The sequence below is a fragment of the Oratosquilla oratoria genome, chromosome 33, assembly GCF_046742065.1.
Source record: "Oratosquilla oratoria isolate Oo_2021 chromosome 33, ASM4674206v1, whole genome shotgun sequence".
In the NCBI taxonomy this organism is placed as follows: Eukaryota; Metazoa; Arthropoda; class Malacostraca; order Stomatopoda; family Squillidae; genus Oratosquilla; species Oratosquilla oratoria.
In genome coordinates this window covers 2,194,526-2,214,501 of record NC_134809.1, presented here as the reverse complement: position 1 = coordinate 2,214,501, position 19,976 = coordinate 2,194,526, and the positions used below count along the sequence as shown (strand labels likewise).

Below are 19,976 nucleotides of genomic sequence, written 5' to 3'. Positions count from 1 at the left end.
CCCAGTACTATTACATTGACATTTCTTTCTAAATCCTCTATGCACTCATTTAGATATATCCAAAAGGCCTCCGTTTCTTCTACACTCTTCTCACTGCCACGCCCATATGCACTTACAAGGACCCCCATCTCCTTCCCCAGTTTCATTTTCAACCACATTATCCTTGAGGAAACCTCCTTCCACTCCACTACCTGTTTACCTATCTCTTCACTTACTAGAATAACCACCCCTTCCCTCCCTTGCCCTCTCTTCACTCCTGATAACCTCCCACTTACACTCCCAAACTTACACTCGCCCTTCCCTTTCAACTTAGTTTCACTCAAAGCCAACACATCCATCTTTCTTCTCACAAACATACTACCTATCTCTTCCCTTTTACTCTCATCTGTACCACATCCACGCACATTAAAAGGCCCAAACCTTAGGGTGCTGGTCCGAGAACTTCCAGACCCTCTTATGCCTTCTCTTTTTTGTTTAGGAATATCCCCTGTGGGGCTACAAGGAGAAGGATGCCTAGTCCCAATCCCCGTCCCTTTCTTCTCGCCTCTTACGATCCAAGTGGGAATACTTGGTGGCAGTATTCTTTTCCCCCACCACAGGGAATTCCCCCGTCACAGAAAAAGAATACTCAGAGAAATGGTACAGGATAGCAACAAGGGGTTGGGGGACAGCATAACGGAGGGACAGTCGTAGTATAAAAGTGTCATCATTTCTCTATGAACAGAGTTTCCTCTATCATAGACAAAATTATGTGTGTCTCTGGTCCGTAGGGGCGCCCCATATAGACCCTAAAGTATCAACTGCATGCTTCTTTGCCACAATAACAAGCAGCCAATATCGCAGACGGACAAAATATATATAGAAATATTAGATTCCGTTCACTTCGAACTGATGCGCATAGTAAAGAACTCAATTACCTCTACGTTTTCATTGTCTATATACATATCAATAGTAATAATGCCTTTAATAGTCTATATTAATATTTATTATAAATTAATTTTCATTAAATTCATTAGAAAACAGAAGAATAAAATTCTACATTTATTCTACATATTCTACGAATTGTCGACACAGCGTCATCAGTTGCTTTTGTTTTCCACAATAGCAGACGAATTCCACAATTCGACGGTACAAGTGGTCACCTGTGGCTATGAACTCTGGACTTGTGCATCATAGATGGGTTAGTTTGATAGATGGTTATGAACAAAGTTGACATTGACAAACTAGTAATTAGTTGTGGAGTAGTTGGGTCAGTCATTTTTTGTATGGACTAGCCCATCAGTATTTCCACCACATGAAAACTATTAATAATCGTAATGCCCCTCACCACCACCTTTCATCCTGTTATTCTATGCTCTATTTTGTAAAGGACGTTTTGTTGATTTTTGGAAACCAGGTTGTGTAAATTTGCAGTTCTTAGTTGTTTGGAGATCGTGTAAAACACAAGCCACATATCAAATTCGTTGGTTGGGTGAAACTATGAATTGACCGTTGTAATTAATTTCTTGTTTAAAGCTTGCAATTTATTTCAACTTTTTCATTTGCAGATGGGAATGATTGATGCACTCATTGCTGTTGCTGCAACAATGAGGTATGTAAGGTTAATAGTCACAATCTTTTATTAGTGGCAGGTGAGTTTTGATCTGCATTACAAAGCTATTGCCTAGGCCCAAGGTCAGTTGTAACATCAGTATTTCTTGCATTTTGTCAGCCATCTCTCCCCTCCTCTTCTAGCTGTGATGGCATAGAAACCATTTCACACCAATGCAATAGGGATAGAAATGCAAATTTTATTCCACAGAAGTCTGGGAATGAGGACAAATACCACCTGAAGTGGGTTTTACAATGATGCATGAGGCAATAGCTATGGTAGTGGCATTGCAAGTTTTCAAATTATTCAGTCTATTGTTAATTTTTTTTCTTACATAATTCTTGTCAAACATGGTGGGAGTGGATTTTGTGCCTTTGTTTTTGGCTACCTCCCTTGTAAGGAGGAAAAAGCTGTTGGTATGTATGTGTTCTCCCTTCATCACCCATTCCCCCACTTAAGGAGATGCATATTAATTTTTACTTCCTTTTTGTGCAGAAACTTTTTGATAGGCTATGTCCTGCTTTTTTTTTTCTCCCCAGACATTTCTTCTCTCCTTGCTCTTGTGCTTACATTCTCTTCTCTCCAGATTGAGAAAGGCTTTTACATACACAAGCCTGCCATACACATCACATGCACATGGGTCATAAGGTAGTGTCTCAAATGGTTCAGCTAGAAAATGCTGGATCCAAATTTTATATGATGAGAATATTGACAAGCATATGTCTGATAACATGATGCTAAATTTTTAACCTGAGTTAAGTGTTAGATTAAATTTTGTTTGCAAATGTGTAGGAAATTTGACATTTGAAATCTTTGCCAAGAACACATTAATAATTATTATTGGAATCAGGGTGTATCCTATGACACCTTTGCTCTGTCTATGGTTGCTAATATAGATGTGTATAAAATGTTGAAGACTGTTAACAGGTCTAAGGCTACCGGACTAGATAATATTCCAGCCAGATTTGTGAATGACTCAGCTGAGCAGATTACTCCCTGTATCACTCACATAATCAATACTTCGATTCAACAGGGCAAAGTTCCCAAAGATTTTGAATTAGCAAAAGTTACTCCTTTGTACAAGAAGGGTAACAAAACAGATTCCGGTAACTATAGGCCAGTCTCAGTGCTCGGTATTATATCGAAGGTCTTGGAAAGAGTTGTTTATAACCAGGTTTATGAATACATTCAAAGCAATAACTTGTTCTATGATTTACAATTAGGCTTTTGAAAATCATATTCTACTGATGCATGTTTGATCAATTTGACTGATTACATCAAAGGTGAAATTGACAGAGGTAATTACTGTGGAATGGTTATGCTAGATCTCCAGAAAGCCTTTGATACTGTAAATCATGATATTCTATTATTCAAACTACAAGCGTTAGGCTTCAAATCAGATGTTGTTAATTGGATGAGGTCTTATCTAACAGGTCGAGAACAGATTGTGAATGTAAATGGTTCAACATCAAAAGCAGCAAAAATAATATGTGGTGTCCCACAGGGTAGCATTTTAGGTCCGCTGTTGTTTCTTTTGTATGTGAATGACATGAAAGCTGCTGTGAACTGTAAACTGCTGTTGTATGCCGATGATTCAGCCTTACTAGTTTCTGGCAAAGATGTAAATAGGATTGAGACGTTACTCAGTGAAGAGTTATTGAATGTCAGCAAGTGGTTGTTGGATAACAAATTGTCTCTACATCTAGGTAAAACAGAATCCATTCTCTTTGGCTCCAATCAAAAACTCAAAAATGCTCCCAACTTCAATATCCAATGTAATGATACTAGTATTCAACCTAGGTCTGTTGTCAAATATCTTGGAACAGAAATTGATCAAAATGTGTCGGGAGAAGTTATGGCACAAAAAATAATTAAAAGGGTCAGCTCCAGAACAAAATTTTTGGCAAGAATACAAAAATACCTAGATGTAGAGACAATGAAGTTACTAGCTTCAGCCCTGGTTCAGTGTCATATTGACTATGCTTGTTCTTCCTGGTATAGCAACCTATCTAAAAAATCTAAGAGTAATCTTCAAATATGTCAAAACAAACTAATCAGGACCGTTTTGAAAATTCATCCACGTACTCATCTAGATTATACGCATTTTAAACTGTTAAATTGGTTACCTGTTGAGAAACGTGTTGCTCAGTTAAAGCTTAATCATGTTCACCAAATTGTGAACGACTCTTGTCCCAGTTATTTGTCAGATACGTTTACACTTGTCAGAAATGCTCGTTCCCTGAGAACTCGTTCTAGTAGGTCATCTGTCATTGTACCTAGGTTCAATAGTTCGTTAGGGAAAAGTACTTTCAAATACACTGGTGCTATTGCTTGGAACTCTTTACCGACCAACATTCAATCAATTGTATCTAAAAGTAGTTTTAAAAAATCAGTTAAATGTTATCTTTTAGACACTGTTCTCTCTGAAGAAAATAGTTTATATGTTTAATTTACACTTCTTATAATCCTAATTTACACTTCGTATAACCTAGCTTTTCTATGATAATCCTTTCCTAATTGTAATATGAGGACCACAGTGGAAATAAGTCTTTTGACTTTCTGTGCCATCCTCGGATGTACAATTATATATACTGTGTATAATATTGAGTCTTGTATGTATTGTACTTATTGTATGTATGATTGTATCCGAATAAAATTCAATTCAATTCAATTCAATTCAGGTCTGAATAGAACCTGGGACTCCTACATGTCATCAAGGTAAGCATAACCCATAGTGTTTATACTAAATGTAGATGCACTGAATATTGGTCTCTTGGCATGGAAGAGTAGTATACTCTAGACCAGTGTTTCTCAACCTTTTTACCCTTGCGTAACCTTTAAAATAAATTATGTCTCAAGGAACCCTTGTGCCCCCCCCCCCAAAAAAAGAAGTATATCTTTCTAATTTTATTGTCATTGTGATAATAGGTTAGATAGGGTGATGTCTGTATTACATTATTACAATAACCAAGAATATGTCGTGCATGTTTAATTATATTATGTATATGCATACATATACCAAGGCTTTTTCCCCCTTACAAGGGAAGTAGCCAAAAAGGAAAAGGCATAAAATCATTCCCACCCATTCCATCCCTGAATACACTCCACACCCCTCCACCCTCCCTTTTATCTTAACACCTCCTGGATGATGGGTCATCCCTGCACCTTGTCCACTGCCCTGGGTCAGAAGCAGTATCGCAAGACACAGCACATCCACAGCAAGCCCGCTTCATTAAATCAGCAACCCCCCCTCTCCGTCCCCCATGCATAAAAGAAGAAGACAGGGAGAAATCCCTTCGGGCTGCGTCAAATTTTGCTCACACATACTACCTCACCCCCCCATTCCCCCGCCCAATCCACCTCATGCATCACAACATCATCCATATACAACCATTCTCCATTCACCCGTCTTCTGTCCTCTCCCGTCCTTCCTCAACAGACATTCCCCTCTTCCCCAAAGCCCCCTTTGCATTACGTATATGAAATTAAATAAAAAAAATCAAAAGTGCATTAGCTTATCTCGCTTGTTCTTGCGGAACCCTTAGGGTTCTGGGGAACCCTGGTTGAGAAACACTACTCTAGACGACCAAAATCAAATGTGCCATGATCAGAGATTGAGACATTGATGGATGAAATGATGGTCTTGCTGCATTGCTTGTGATCTGGGGACAAGAATGGCCCTCCATCCACAAGATGTAATAAGTCATTCTTTTACCCTGTATGTTGATAACCCCAGAAAATGCGATCAAGCTGGTTCACGGAATATGGGGGTCCCTCAGATACAACTACAAATATAAAGAGGATGCTTGCATCCTTGTATACTTGCACCTTGTTATGCTAACGTCAGCATCATCATGTACTAGTTGATGTAAGATAAGGTTGTAAGAATGGTTGTAGTTGGGAGATGCTAGGAGTGTCGAGTTCCACAGGGAACTGGCCAGCAAGAATAAAGTGGGTGAGGAGGGTTTTGCTGTGGAGTTGCCCTTTTGATGCATTGTCTTAAACCCAAGTAGTGATGGGAGCAGGATAACTTTATCTATAAGCATTGGTAAATGGTGCTTAACCCATCGCCCCTAATTCTAAAGAGGGAAAGTACCTTTGGTGCAAGTTATGCATATGTGAAGGTTGTGGAATATTGAGCCAATTGGATCTTAAATAAGGAGAGTATTGACAAGCATATGTCTGACCATATGATGCCAAGCATATAGTCCAAGTTTAGCATTTAGTAAGATTGTGGAAGTGGATGTGTAAAAGTTTTAACAGAATGAAATCTGCAGGTTTGGAGTGATGAGAATGGGAAGCAATCTGTAGTTTACACAATACAAGTATACTAGAATCCATTAACTTTACTTGAAATAGTCTTGAGGCATGGAATAGAAATCTCGCTGCCAATATTTTTTCCCCCCACATAAGGGAGGTAGCCAAATCAAAGGCGCGTACCCGCTTTCATCCACCACCCTTTCCCCTCCTCACATAATAGCTCATGAGTAAATAAAGAGTTTCATAAATCTTCCAGATCTCCCAAAGCCGTTCAGTTCATTATCCCACAATTTGTTGGTTGTGCAGTCCCAAAGCAGCTGGCAGTGGGTCCTTGGTACCTCCATTGATTACTAGAGAGAAGCGTGTTACATTAGTCGCTAATTGGAGGAGGCCTCTTGATACCTGTCAGCTCTTGCATTCAAAGGTAGAAGAAATGCAGAGCAAATTGATGAGATCTTGGGACAAGTCTGAAGAAGTTGAAGATAGCAGGGAAGTGACTCTTAGGTCCTTGTAGGCCATTGTTGACCCCACACCTATTGATACCACTGAACAAATCCTAAATTGTAATAGTTACATGATGTGTGTAGGTTGCAATACTAGGCCATTTGCTTTTTATACCAAAGTTGCACTCAAATTTCACTAGCATATTTTTTCCTTTCAGAATGTGGTGAATCTTCAGTCTGCAATAAGGTTTGTACTTGTGCTGTGGATTAATTTTATTGCATCTCTAATAATGATGATAATTGAAATCCTTGATTTCACTGAGAGTAAGTCAAAAGGATTCTGACAAGATTACATAATGTTTTATGTGAGGTATTAGTACTGTGGCCTCAATTTGTCATTGGTTTGTTTCAGGTTGCTTGGAGAAACAAAAGAGTGCTGGTGAGCAACTAAGGGAAAAATACCAGACAAACCACAAGAGAAATATGGGAAGTTGTGAAGGATAAGAGAAGCTAGACGAAGAATAGGTACGTTTCAAGATAGTACAGTACACTAAGATGGGTTGAAAGTGGGAGGGAGCAGTTGGTGGGATTAAATAAGTTTGATGGCAGAGTAGAACTAAGATAACATACAAGATGTACAGATGAGGAAAGTGAAACTAGAGGACAGGGAGGCTGAGAATGAAGTAGGGTGGGCGATTGGTGAGGAATTTGAATTGTTTTTGGAAAGGAGGGAAGAATGAACAGGGCTAAGTTGGGTTGAGAGAAGGTAAAGGATGCTGTTGGACAGGTATGACGGTGAAGAGAGATGGATAGAGTATTGTGGGGTTCTTAGATGTAGAAGGGGATAAGGTGGTTTAGTGGCAGTAGTTGGTAGGAAAGGAGGGTAGCACTGTAGAAGGTGGGAGAGGAGAAAAAGCATTGATAGCTGCGAAGTTGTCAGTTAGGTGTCTGAGGAAGGGTGTAGCTGTGTAATGGGTGGTGAGGACTTGTACTTAGGGTAGAGAAGTGTGGAGTAATGGATGTAGTTCCCCTGCACAAAGAAAATGGGAAATGTGTTGACTTGTTGGTGGTAAGGCGTGCAATTGGATGTTTACTAGGGAGAATAGTTAGCAATTGGGGGGGGGGGAATAGGAAAGGGTGTGTGTAAAAGTTAAGGCAAGTTTTTGTAATAATGATTTTTACCACAGACCTGTTCTGAAAAAAGTGTGGAATAATATTGGTATCTGAGATTTTGATCATTGAAGATTGGTAATTTATAGAAAGTTTTTTTTTTTTAGCATTACCATTTTCTTAATTTCAGAGATAGAACAGTCTCTGCATTTATATTTTTGGCTTGGAGATCAAAGTGAAGTGGATTTGTTTCCATTTTGCTCATCTTGGACAACCATGGCCAAAAGGTAAGTTTGTGTGAAAGTGGAATGCTGTAAGAGAGTTGGTCTGTGGTAGTTGGAAGCAAACTTGAGAACTGCATGGAGAAATGTCGGTGGAAGCAATGAAAGGAATGGACAATGTATTGGTATTGATTTTGTACAGAATTGAGGATTAATAACTAGTGAATGTGAGGATTAGTAATGGACAGATTGAATGGTCTCGGATGGATGTGGGGATGCACCAGGGTCGTGATTTTGCCTTCCATGTTGCACTTGATGTGGCTTAATGTCTTGATGGATTGCTTAGAATTTAGGTGAAGACTGGATTGATATATTGATAGGATGCTTGAAAGCTGTTTGTATTGCATTGTAGGTTCTGCAGAAAATTTATCCTTTGAGTGGAGGTGTGGATTATGTGATGTATTGGAGTGGTTAAATGTGAATGGTGTTTTGATGCAGCCCATAGGGCATGAGGGGACAGAGGTGGTGGGGGTGTTGCAGAGTAAATGAAACAGCCTTGCTGTTGATGTGCTGTCTTGCAGCATTGTTTATGACCCAGGGCAATAGGCGAGATGCAGCGATAACCTGCTATCCAGGAGTACCAAAGAAAAGGAGGGAGGGAGGGGTGGGGAATGGGAGTGGAGTGGGTGGGGATAAAATGGGTGGGAGTGGAATTCTGCCTATTGACCTTGTACATTCTTGCATGTACCTTACAAGGGAGGTAGCCAAAGTCAAGGGCATAAATCTACTCTCACCCATTTTATCCCTATATCGTTCCCATTTACCACCCCTCCCACCCTCCCTCTTTTTGTGGCTGCTCCTGGGTTATGGGTCATCCCTATATATCTTCCACTGCCCTGGGTCAGAAGCAATGCAGCAAGACACATCACATACACAGCAAGGCAGTTTCATTTAATTGGTAACCCCACCCCCCTTGTGTTCCCTCTTATGATTGATTAAAAAATTGTAATAGTACATCACGTCATTTACTGATTGCAGGTATGTTGGAAAACTGGTCTGTGGAATTTGTCATGCTGCAGTATTGTGTGCTGGCTGAATTACAGGATGATTGGTCAGGTGAGGCATTATATATGGGATGATCTTTTCATGAGCTTCATGATGAAAATGTCTTGTATGACATTCGCGGTTTCCACCGGAGGTTTATCCCATGAAGGTCAATGTGTTGTCTGATTATGCTGTCAGTTAAAACATTGTCATTGTTGGCAATTTTTGTTACATTACTTCTTGATTGCAGGGATTGCTGCGGTTGTGTGCTGGCTCAATTACAGGATTGAAAGATTGCTCAGGTGAGGCATTATATATGGGATGGTATTTTCATGAACTTCATGATGAAAACTTTTATCACATTCGCGGTTTCCACCGGAGGTTAATCCCATGAAGGTCAATGTGTTGTCTGATTATGCTCTCAGTTAAAACATTGTCATTGTTGGCAATTGTTGTTACATTACTTCATGATTGCAGGGATTCCTGTTGGAAGTGATCACTGGAAATGCCTTTTGCTGTTTACCAGGTGCAATGGACATTGTTTAGATGGAAATTTCTCTACAGTTCATGCTGGCATGTAGCCTCACTGATGCAAGGTTGGTTTTACTATATTTGCAAAATATGATTCTTAAATGATGATTGTTATCCCTGTCTTAACAACTCTTGTGGACACAATTCCTCGTTACTGAAAACTACATTTGGTAATTTTTCGGTAATACACTGGTTGGCATAGAAGTGAAGATATTTAATTGTTGACAGGTCGAGCCATGTATGAAGGAAGTTGCTGAGCAGATGTTGGATTTGCCTCTTGGGGATGCAAATGCTGGTTAGTAGTTTGCCGTTTTAGTTGTAGTCTTTGGGTTTTTAAAATCAAGGCAGAATAACTTTGGGATAATAACCAGTAGTAAATGATGAGTTAGATGACGAGACCTAAGACAGGCTTACCCGCATGTCATTTGGTGTGGACCGAGGCATTTGACTGAATGTTGTAATAATTTTTCGGTAATGAATTTGTTTGCATGGAGTAAAGTTTATGAAATTGTTAACAGGTCTATGCACGAATGAAAATGCCAAAGATACTGGATTCGGGATGCAAATACAGGTAAGATTTGTTATTGTTGCAGGGATGAATTTTTGAGAAGATACCGAGGCATTTCCCCCCATAAAAGGAGAAGTAGGCATAATCCCTCTCCTACCCATTTCATCCACACCCACTCAACTCCCATTCACCACCCCTCCTTCCCTCCCTCCCTTCCTTCTTTGTAAAGATGAAGGCAAAATAACTTATTTTGGGATAATGACCTACAGAGAGTAAATGATGAGTTAGATGACGAGACCTAGGACAGGCTTACCCGCCTGCCATTTGGTGTGGACCGAGGCATTTGACTGAACGTCGTCATCAAGAACAGACAGGAGAAGTGTGGTGATGGTGCCTTACAAATTTGATTTTACCAATTTTCAGGTGGAAGTGTGCTGGTAGTTGTCTGGTCAAGTCCTCACAATTGAGGTAGGTACATACATATACCAAGGCTTTTTCCCCCTTACAAGGGAGGTAGCCAAAAAGGAAAAGGCATAAAATCATTCCCACCCATTCCATCCCTGAATACACTCCACACCCCTCCACCCTCCCATGCATAAAGGAGAAGACGGGGAGAAATCCCTTCGGGCTGCGTCAAATTTTGCTCACACATATCATCTCACCCCCCATCCCCCCGCCCAATCCACCTCATGCATCACAACATCATCCATATACAACCATTCTCCATTCACCCCTGTCTTCTGTCCTCCCCCGTCCTTCCTCAACAGACATTCCCCTCTTCCCCAAAGCCCCCTTCACCCCATCCATCCACCTCATCCTAGGACGTCCCCTCATGTTCACTCCCTCCACACTACCTCACCCCCATTCCCCCGTCCAATCCACCTCATGCATCACAACATATTATATTTTTAATCCTATTAATAATAATGATTATATACATTTTTACTCTGCTACGGATAAGAAAACCAAAATGGGAATTATCATAGGTTTTTATCTTCGAGGCTTAAGAATATGTTCAGAGGAGTATCTGGATGAAGAATTTAATAACATTTTTAACGCTTTTACTGAACTAAAATACCCTCCTTATTTTATTCTAAAAGCCAAGAAGAAAGCTCGAATTATTCACAAAAGAGTTGGAAAAATAAAAGAAGAATATACAAAGAGGATCATATTACCTAATACCTCAGTTGCAGACAATATTTCCCCATTATTAAACAAGGCTGGTGTTAAGGTTGTTAAAACCAGCTCAGTAACAGTTGGTAATCTCATTAAAAGCTGAAATAAGAGCAGGGAAAATATTCGTCAAGCAGGTATTTATTGTGTGCCTTGTCTAGGTTGTGAAAAGGTTTACATTGGTGAAAGTTTCCGTGGTATTGATAAGAGAGTATTAGAACATAAATATGATATGAAAACATACAATATGAATAATGCCATTGTTAAACATAGATTCGATACCGGCCACAATGCTGATTGGAATAATTCCAAGATTATAAAATATGAAAACCATACAATGAAACGTAGATGTTTAGAATCGGCGTTTATATCCCTCCCTTCCTTCTTTGTAAAGATGAAGGCAAAATAACTTATTTTGGGATAATGACCTACAGAGAGTAAATGATGAGTTAGATGACGAGACCTAGGACAGGCTTACCCGCCTGCCATTTGGTGTGGACCGAGGCATTTGACTGAACGTCGTCATCAAGAACAGACAGGAGAAGTGTGGTGATGGTGCCTTACAAATTTGATTTTACCAATTTTCAGGTGGAAGTGTGCTGGTAGTTGTCTGGTCAAGTCCTCACAATTGAGGTAGGTACATACATATACCAAGGCTTTTTCCCCCTTACAAGGGAGGTAGCCAAAAAGGAAAAGGCATAAAATCATTCCCACCCATTCCATCCCTGAATACACTCCACACCCCTCCACCCTCCCTTTTATCTTAACACCTCCTGGATGACGGGTCATCCCTGCACCTTGTCCACTGCCCTGGGTCAGAAGCAGTGTCACAAGACACAGCACATCCACAGCACATCCACAGCAAGCCCGCTTCATTAAATCAGCAACCCCCCCTCTCCGTCCCCCATGCATAAAAGGAGAAGACGGGGAGAAATCCCTTCGGGCTGCGTCAAATTTTGCTCACACATACCATCTCACCCTCCATCCCCCCGCCCAATCCACCTCATGCATCACAACATCATCCATATACAACCATTCTCCATTCACCCCTGTCTTCTGTCCTCTCTCGTCCTTCCTCAACAGACATTTCCCTCTTCCCCAAAGCCCCCTTCACCCCATCCATCCACCTCATCCTAGGACGTCCCCTCATGTTCACTCCCTCCACACTACCTCACCCCCAGTCCCCCGTCCAATCCACCTCATGCATCACAACATATTATATTTTTAATCCTATTAATAATAATGATTATATACATTTTTACTCTGCTACGGATAAGAAAACCAAAATGGGAATTATCATAGGTTTTTATCTTCGAGGCTTAAGAATATGTTCAGAGGAGTATCTGGATGAAGAATTTAATAACATTTTTAACGCTTTTACTGAACTAAAATACCCTCCTTATTTTATTCTAAAAGCCAAGAAGAAAGCTCGAATTATTCACAAAAGAGTTGGAAAAATAAAAGAAGAATATACAAAGAGGATCATATTACCTAATACCTCAGTTGCAGACAATATTTCCCCATTATTAAACAAGGCTGGTGTTAAGGTTGTTAAAACCAGCTCAGTAACAGTTGGTAATCTCATTAAAAGCTGAAATAAGAGCAGGGAAAATATTCGTCAAGCAGGTATTTATTGTGTGCCTTGTCTAGGTTGTGAAAAGGTTTACATTGGTGAAAGTTTCCGTGGTATTGATAAGAGAGTATTAGAACATAAATATGATATGAAAACATACAATATGAATAATGCCATTGTTAAACATAGATTCGATACCGGCCACAATGCTGATTGGAATAATTCCAAGATTATAAAATATGAAAACCATACAATGAAACGTAGATGTTTAGAATCGGCGTTTATATCCCTCATAGAAAATATAAATCAGAATAGTGGATTTTTTACAATAAACAAACCATTGGCAATTTTAATTACAAGTAACAAGCAATTTGTGCAAATTGTGTGTACACCATTTTAATGTTTGTTTCTCCCCGCAAGGCTCGGGCTATATAAGGAGTAAAATGTTTTTCATCGATGTTATTTCTGAAGAAGCCCTGCTGGGCGAAACATAAAATATATTGGACTCCCATACTCTGCGTTTGGCCTCTTCCTTACAGTATTTGCTACTCTTGACAGTTATATGACAATGTATTACCACCAAGATCTCTGAATGGAAGTAATGAGCATACATACAATTTGATAGCAGCCAAAGATGGGGCTGAATGTTTCATCTTTATTTATTTAGGACTGAACATAGTGAGGCAAAGGATACAAGTTGGAACACCCATTAAGTTGCCTTAAATGTAGCCTGCTGTATCTGATAACATTCGACAGTTGAAAATGTTATATGTGTGTAAATATATATATATATATTTGTAATGATGATTTTTACCACAGACCTATTCTGAAAGAAATGTAGAAATATATAGGTATCTGCTAAATTGGTTGTAGAAAACTAGTACTTGTTAGTGATTTTTTTTACTGAAAGTTTTCTTAATTGCAGTAATCGAACATCAGCATTGTTGGTTTGAAGTTCAGATTGAGTGGATTTCTTTCCTTGGCCCATCTTCTGCACACCTGAAGACCCCCAAGATAAAATTGTCCAGGATTTGAAGAAGATTACTTGGAGGTGAGGAAAGTGGGGTTGGAAGAGCAGATAGGGATGATGTAAGTATTGGGATGGTTTGGACATGTGGAAAGAATGGGTGTAGAAAGCTGTGGATGGAGTGAACTTCTGGGGATGATGGAGGATGAGGTAAATGGGGGCAAGGAAGGGAGAGGCAGGAGATAGGGGTGAGTGGAGAATGGCTGTGTATAGTTGAAACTTGGATGGGAGGAGGGGGGGTGGTTGAGTAGGGAGTATTTGTATGTTTTGACACAGCCTGAGGGGATCCCTGTCTTTATGTGCTGCATGAGATGGAGGGGATGTTGCCAGTTGAAGCAGCCTTGCTGTGGATGTACAGCATTGCTGCTGCTGAACCAGGGCGGTGGGTGGGGGACAAAGGTATAGTTAGCTCTGCCTGAATGTAGGGGATGGTAATGTCGCTTATGATGAGCATATCAGGTATGCATGAGGGGTTGTTCACATCTGCAGTGGATGAAGGTTAGGTGATTTGTCACGTGGACCAGTAAGGATGAGCCTAGTTTGGCTGTTGGACCCTGTTGTAGGCGATTAGTCTTGCCAACCAATCTCTTGTTTGGTAATACTGGTGAAGCTTTCTTCAAGGTTGTATGTCCAATGTTTGGATGAAGTTGGGGATGGGGGAGTGACGATCAGTCTTGCTCAGGTTCAGGTGTCTTACAAGAGACTTGCACCCTCGGCCACAGTAGTGTGTTGTCAAGGTTGACCACCTCTTTGAATGCATGTTGTGTTGCTGTTTAAACATCTGAACAGGGAAGTGTAGGTGTTTGAGAATGGGAAAGGTGTGGTAGATGTATAATTTAAAGGGATTGTGCTGCACAGTTGAGCTGATGACCTAAATGATGAAGTTCTATTGTGAACCCCAGGATTGCAACAGAGTCAGCAATGGCAGAACCCACTGTTTTGGATCCTGGGAACTGTGCTTACCTGCCACAAGGCTGTCGGAAGCTGGGATTGTTGAACTCCTTAACTGGTTGAGATTCATTTATGTATATCATGTTTTCTTTATTTCAGGAAGTAGTTCGAAGATCTGGGCAAAATAAATCGTAGTGATGTTGGCTAGGTCCTCAAATGAATCTCCCAATGTGTGGTGCATAATGGACTGGACTTTACCATCGGTAGGTAAGTTTGAGTAATGTCAATTCTTTGGAGGGCTATATGAATGCAGACCTGTATTCTACAAGTGTTGTAATGCTGAAAAACTAGTATGTGTTGGAGGTTTTCAATTGTATGATGAAAGCACTTTCTTTCACATTTGCGGTTTCCAGCAGAGGTTTATCCCATGAAGGCCAATGTGTTGTCTGATTATACTGTTAGTTAAGACGTTCTAATTGTTGGCAATTTTTGCTACATTATTTAATTATTGGAGGTCCTAATACTGGAAGATCACTTCCTGCTTCAGCACGACATTTTGCAAGTGGTAGAGGTTGCATTGAACACCAGTGGATATTGTTGTTGTTGTTGTCATTCCCTAGACTGTCTGAGCAGTCCCGTCTCCCCAAGGAATGCCACAGCCGAAACTGGGTTTTCCCACAGATGCTTTATAGAGTGTATGTTGTGTTGTTTGCATGCATGATTGTGTATAATGCAGTCTTCCATTATGTGTTGTATAGTATGGGGTGAAGTGTTACATCCTGGGCAGCTGTTCACAATGAGGTCATCCAGCCTCTTCTGGTAGCTTAGAAGTGCTGGGTGGTGGCCGCACCGCAGTCTGGCCAGGTGGACTCTGTCCTTTCGTGGGAGAGAGGATTCAGAAAGTTGGATATCAAGGGGCCTGGCATGCAGCAGTGTGTTTTCTTTCAGTGTGTTAATGGAGCGGTGAGTGATATGATTATGAATATGTTTCCGGAGGCTGGTATTTGGTGGTTGTGGAGGAAGAGAAGAGAGTATCTGTGTGTGATACAGGCCTTTGGGTGTTGTTTTAATGTTTCTTGGTGTGTGTGGGTATTCTGCTATGTTGTGTAGCGGGTGTGATGTGTTTGTGGTGCCTGCGGCAAGTGTTTGTGTGCCTCTCATGTCAAGGTGGTCCTTGACTTTGAGGACTTTTGTTTCATGGTGTAAATGGTCTGTAGGTGTTGTATTTGTGCAGCCTGTAATTGTTTTTAGGGATTTGTTTTGTATGATTTGAAGGGTGTTGTGGTGTGTCTCACTGAGATTAGGACTCGCATAATTCATCACTGAGCGTATGCATTGTTTGTATATTGTTGTATTAGTTTCTTTGTTTTGTCCAAATGTTGTTCCAGCGATTGACTCAAGTGCGTTAAGTCTAGATGTGCATTTGTTTTTTATGTTTGTGATGTGTTGTTTGAAAGACATGGATGTATCGTATGTTACACCAAGAATTTTTGGTGTGTTTGTGTGTGGTATTAGAGTGTTGTTGATCCAGAGATGAGGTATGTATTTGTGTTCTTTTGTCCAGTTGGTGAGAAGTGTTGCTGTAGATTTGGTTGGAGCTATTTTGAGTCTGTTTGTGATGAACCATGTGTTGAGTGTATCAAGGTATGGCTGGATTATTTCTACAGCTTTGTCTGTGTTACGATGTGTGCATGTGATTGTTATGTCATCTGTGTAGGAAGAGATTTGTATTTCTGAGGTGTCTAGTGTGGGTTAGTCATGCATGTATAGATTAAAGAGCGTGGGGGATAGAACAGAGCCCTGTGGTATTCCATTCTTAATGTTTTTGATGTGTGATGATTGGCCATTATATGACATATAAGCATTCCTACCTGCCAGATAATTGGCCAGCCATCTTTTGGTGTTATTGTGCATGTCTGTGTTATATATTTTATTTGTTAGGTTGTGGCGGGGGATAGCATCAAAAGCTTTACTAATGTGTAATGTTATAAGAAGTGTTCTGTGGTGGGGCCTATCTGAATTGATGCCATCTAAAATTCTTTGTGTGAGGTTTATTAGAAGAGTGTTTGTGGAGTGTAGTGGCCTAAAACTGTGTTGTGAGTCAGCAAGTGACAAGTTTAAGTATTAGGCATTCAATGACTTTAGAGGGGGTGCAGAGAAGTGTGATTGGGTGGTGCGATGTTGGGATTGTTGGGTCTTTGTCCGGTTGTGGAATTGTGATTATTTTACCATGCTTCCTGATGTCGGGTATAGTGTTGTGTGAATAGCTGTAGATTGCAATGTTTGTGAGTGCGTGTATACCTTGTGGTCCAATGTGTTTTAGGTGGATGTTACTTATGTTATCAGGGCCACAGGCAGATGAGTGCTTGAAATTATGTATTATGTGTTTTGTGTGACTGTCTATGAAGGATGCATAGTCTGAGTCTGTGGGAAAGTCTTTCTTACGTCAAACAGTGCGTCGGCCGTCAGGGTGAGAAGTGAGATGGCTTGTCTGTGCAAAATGATTTATGAGTGTGTTTGCTTGTTGTCTGTTTGAGGGTAGATTGTCTGTTGTTGTGATTATTGTTGCGTGAGAGCATGTTGTGTTACTGTTGGATAGTGTAATGCTGTTGAGTGTTTTGTACAATTTGCTGGTGTTTGTTTTGTGATCAAGTGTATTGATAAAGTTTTGCCAATTTTGTGTTTTATGTTCGTGTATTTTATTGGCAATCACAGTGTTTAGTGTTTGTATTTGGTCTGCTATGTTTTGAGGGATAGGTGTGGGGGTATTGTGTTTAAGTGTGTCTCGTTGTCTGATGAGGCCTTGGATTTCTGGTGTAAAGTTGGGGTTGTATGATTTTCTGTTGCCTCTAGGGATGTATCTCTTGTCTGCGTTTTGTATGATTGTATTAAAAGTGTGCACAACATTGTTTATGTTTGTGATTGGTGTACTGTTAAGTGTTTCAAAATGTTGTTCTGTCTATTCAGTAAAAGCTTCCCAGTTAGCTCTCTTGTATTTGGTGTATGTGTGTCTGTGGCCAACTGGGGTGCATCTTGTTTTGGTGGTGATGATGATTGGAAGGTGGTCAGAACCAAGGGTTCCGACCACTCTCCATGATGTTGTTGGGGTTAGGCAGGGGGAGCAGAAGGTGATATCAGGAGAGGAGGGAATGTAGAGGGCTTGGTGTGGGATATGTGTATGATTATGTGTGTTGTTCATGATAGTCAATGAGTCAATCTGAGTCTGTATATCAAGCCCTCTGTCTGTGTCAGGGTTGTCGACATACCAGGCAGACGACTTGGCGTTGAAGTCACCACCCATAATCAGGTTGGTGATTGAGGCTTGTTGGCTAAATTGAGGCCTGAAGGTGTTTGGAACTGTGGTGGATGATTGGGGGCGAATGTACATGTTAACTATTGTCAGTGTTGATTTGTTGCCTGTGCAAATTCGAATGGATTGGATTTCTGTAGTGTTATCTGTGGTAGGGAGGAGAATTTTGGTTGTGGCACTTGTGTCCACAAAACAGATGGAGTGGTGGATCAGGGTGATGAGTTCACTGCCATTGCCATCGGTCCGGTCTTGTCTGAAGGTGGTGTAATTATGAAATGATGGTGTTTTGTGAGTGTGTCTTAGTTTTGTTTCTTGTATAATTACAATGTGTATGTTGTGTTGTTTAAGAAAGTGTTCGAGTTCATGTTTTTTCATGTTAATACCGTCAATGTTGTGTTGTAATATATTGATGTTGTGTGTTCTGTATGTGTTGTATGTTGCTGTTTGGGGTTGAGGTTGGGGTGTTAATGGGGAAGGTATAGGATCTGGGTTAGAGGCGGGGCAAGGAGAGATTGGGGACAAAGGAAGGGGAGTACTGATTGGGGATATGGGCAAAGGGAAATTGGGAGTGGGTAAGGGTGCTGGCTGTGGTTGGGGAGGTGGGAGTGGGGTTACTGGAGGGCAGGTAGAACATGTCCAAGTGTTTGTGTCAGCAAGTGTTGTACAAGTGAGGTGGGCCCAGTTTTTGCACATATTGCACTGAACTGAGCCCTTTGTCTGTCTGCTCAAAGTAATGGGTTTAGAGCATGTTGGGCATGTGTATTTTGTGGTGGGCCCAGGATTGCTCTCTACATCTCCGGCTAAAAGTAGAAGACGAGGGGTGATTGCCGGAAAATCACCCATCGGTGCAGAAAAAACGTAACATTGCATGTTGAGAAAAAGGATTGTGGTACAGTAGAAGCCCGATTTAACGAACTAAATCAGCCAAGGTCCAGTCCGCTAAATTGAATTTTCCGTTAAATTGAGCGAGTGAGCGTTGGTGTAACAGTGTTGCCAGAGCGGATTATGAAAATGATACCTACTTAAAACTTCCCTAGTGTACACACACACACATACAGTATATATATTATTGTAAGTGAAATATAGGCAGCACAATTGTGAATTGCAAACGAATAGCAACGTGCAGTAATTTGTTGCAACATGTATTTACCTAGTTGTACCTAGTTGTATTTTACGGGAAGGGGAGCTATGCTCATGGGGTCCCGTCTTCATATCTCATTTTATCTAAACTATTTTTAAATTCATGTATTGTTTTTGCACACACCACTTTCTCATCTAACTTGTTCCAACTGTCTATTACTCTGTGAGGAAAGCTGTTCTTTTTCAAGTCTCTTCTATAGCTGTCTTTTTTTATTTCCTTTCCGTGTCCTCTTGTATTTCTGTCATCCCATTTTATCAGATTCTCTCTATCAGTAATTTCTATGCCTTTCATGATTCTGTAAATAGCTATCAAATCTCCTCTCTCTCTTCTTTGCTCTAGTGTCTGTAGTTTAAGTTTTTGTAGTCTCTCTTCATATGATAGTTTTGAGAGTGTTGGTGCCAATTTTGTAATTGCTCTTTGTATTCTTTCAAGTTTTTTTATACATTTTTTTGTACATGGTGACCATATCGTTGCTGCATATTCCAATCTTGGTCTTATCAGGGTGATTAGGATTTTCTTCACCATTTCTTCATCCAGGTATGTAAATGCCACTTTGATTGTTCTTATTAAATTATAAGTTTCTCCAAAAATCTTATTTATATGTTTCTCAGGTGACATATTATTCATAACAATGACTCCCAGGTCCTTCTCATTTTCTACTTTTTTTATTCCTTCTTCTCCCAATTTATATGATCCTGTTATTCTGTTTTTGCTTTTTCCAAATTCCATTATACTACACTTTTTTGTATTGAACTCCATCTCCCACTTCCTACTCCATTCTTGTACATTATTTAGATCTCTCTGTAGTGATTCACAATCTTCTTCAGTTTTCACTCTTTTCAGTAGTTTTGCATCATCTGCAAAGAAGCTCATATAGCTTTCAATTCCTTCATCCATATCATTAATATATATAGCAAACATTATTGGGACCAGAACTGTTCCCTGCGGGACACCGCTTATTACTTCATTCCATTTTGAGTGCTGGTCTCTTATCACTACTCTCATTTTTCTTTCTTGCAAAAAGTCTTCCATCCAATTTAGCAATTTACCTTGTATTCCTCCTTCATATTCTAATTTCTTAAGCAACTTCTTATGTGGTACTTTGTCAAAAGCTTTTTTTAGGTCTAGAAATGCACAATCAGCCCATCCATCT

General features: G+C 40.2%; 2 long non-coding RNA genes across 2 annotated transcripts in view; both read left to right on the top strand.

Moving 5' to 3' along the window:
- Positions 1-1,091: 1,091 nt before the first annotated feature.
- The window catches only part of LOC143017702 (uncharacterized), a 63,730-nt gene continuing 44,845 nt past the window's right edge, over positions 1,092-19,976 (top strand). Inside the window, exons 1-8 of the long non-coding RNA XR_012965691.1 lie at positions 1,092-1,180; positions 1,548-1,591; positions 4,273-4,309; positions 6,513-6,541; positions 6,707-6,819; positions 7,595-7,691; positions 13,380-13,505; positions 14,532-14,639. This is a non-coding gene — a long non-coding RNA (uncharacterized LOC143017702). The remainder of the gene's footprint in view (positions 1,181-1,547; positions 1,592-4,272; positions 4,310-6,512; positions 6,542-6,706; positions 6,820-7,594; positions 7,692-13,379; positions 13,506-14,531; positions 14,640-19,976) is intronic.
- Positions 8,868-9,544, top strand: LOC143018000 (uncharacterized). Its single transcript, XR_012965720.1, has 3 exons — positions 8,868-8,971; positions 9,147-9,265; positions 9,429-9,544. It is a non-coding gene; the product is annotated as an uncharacterized LOC143018000 (long non-coding RNA).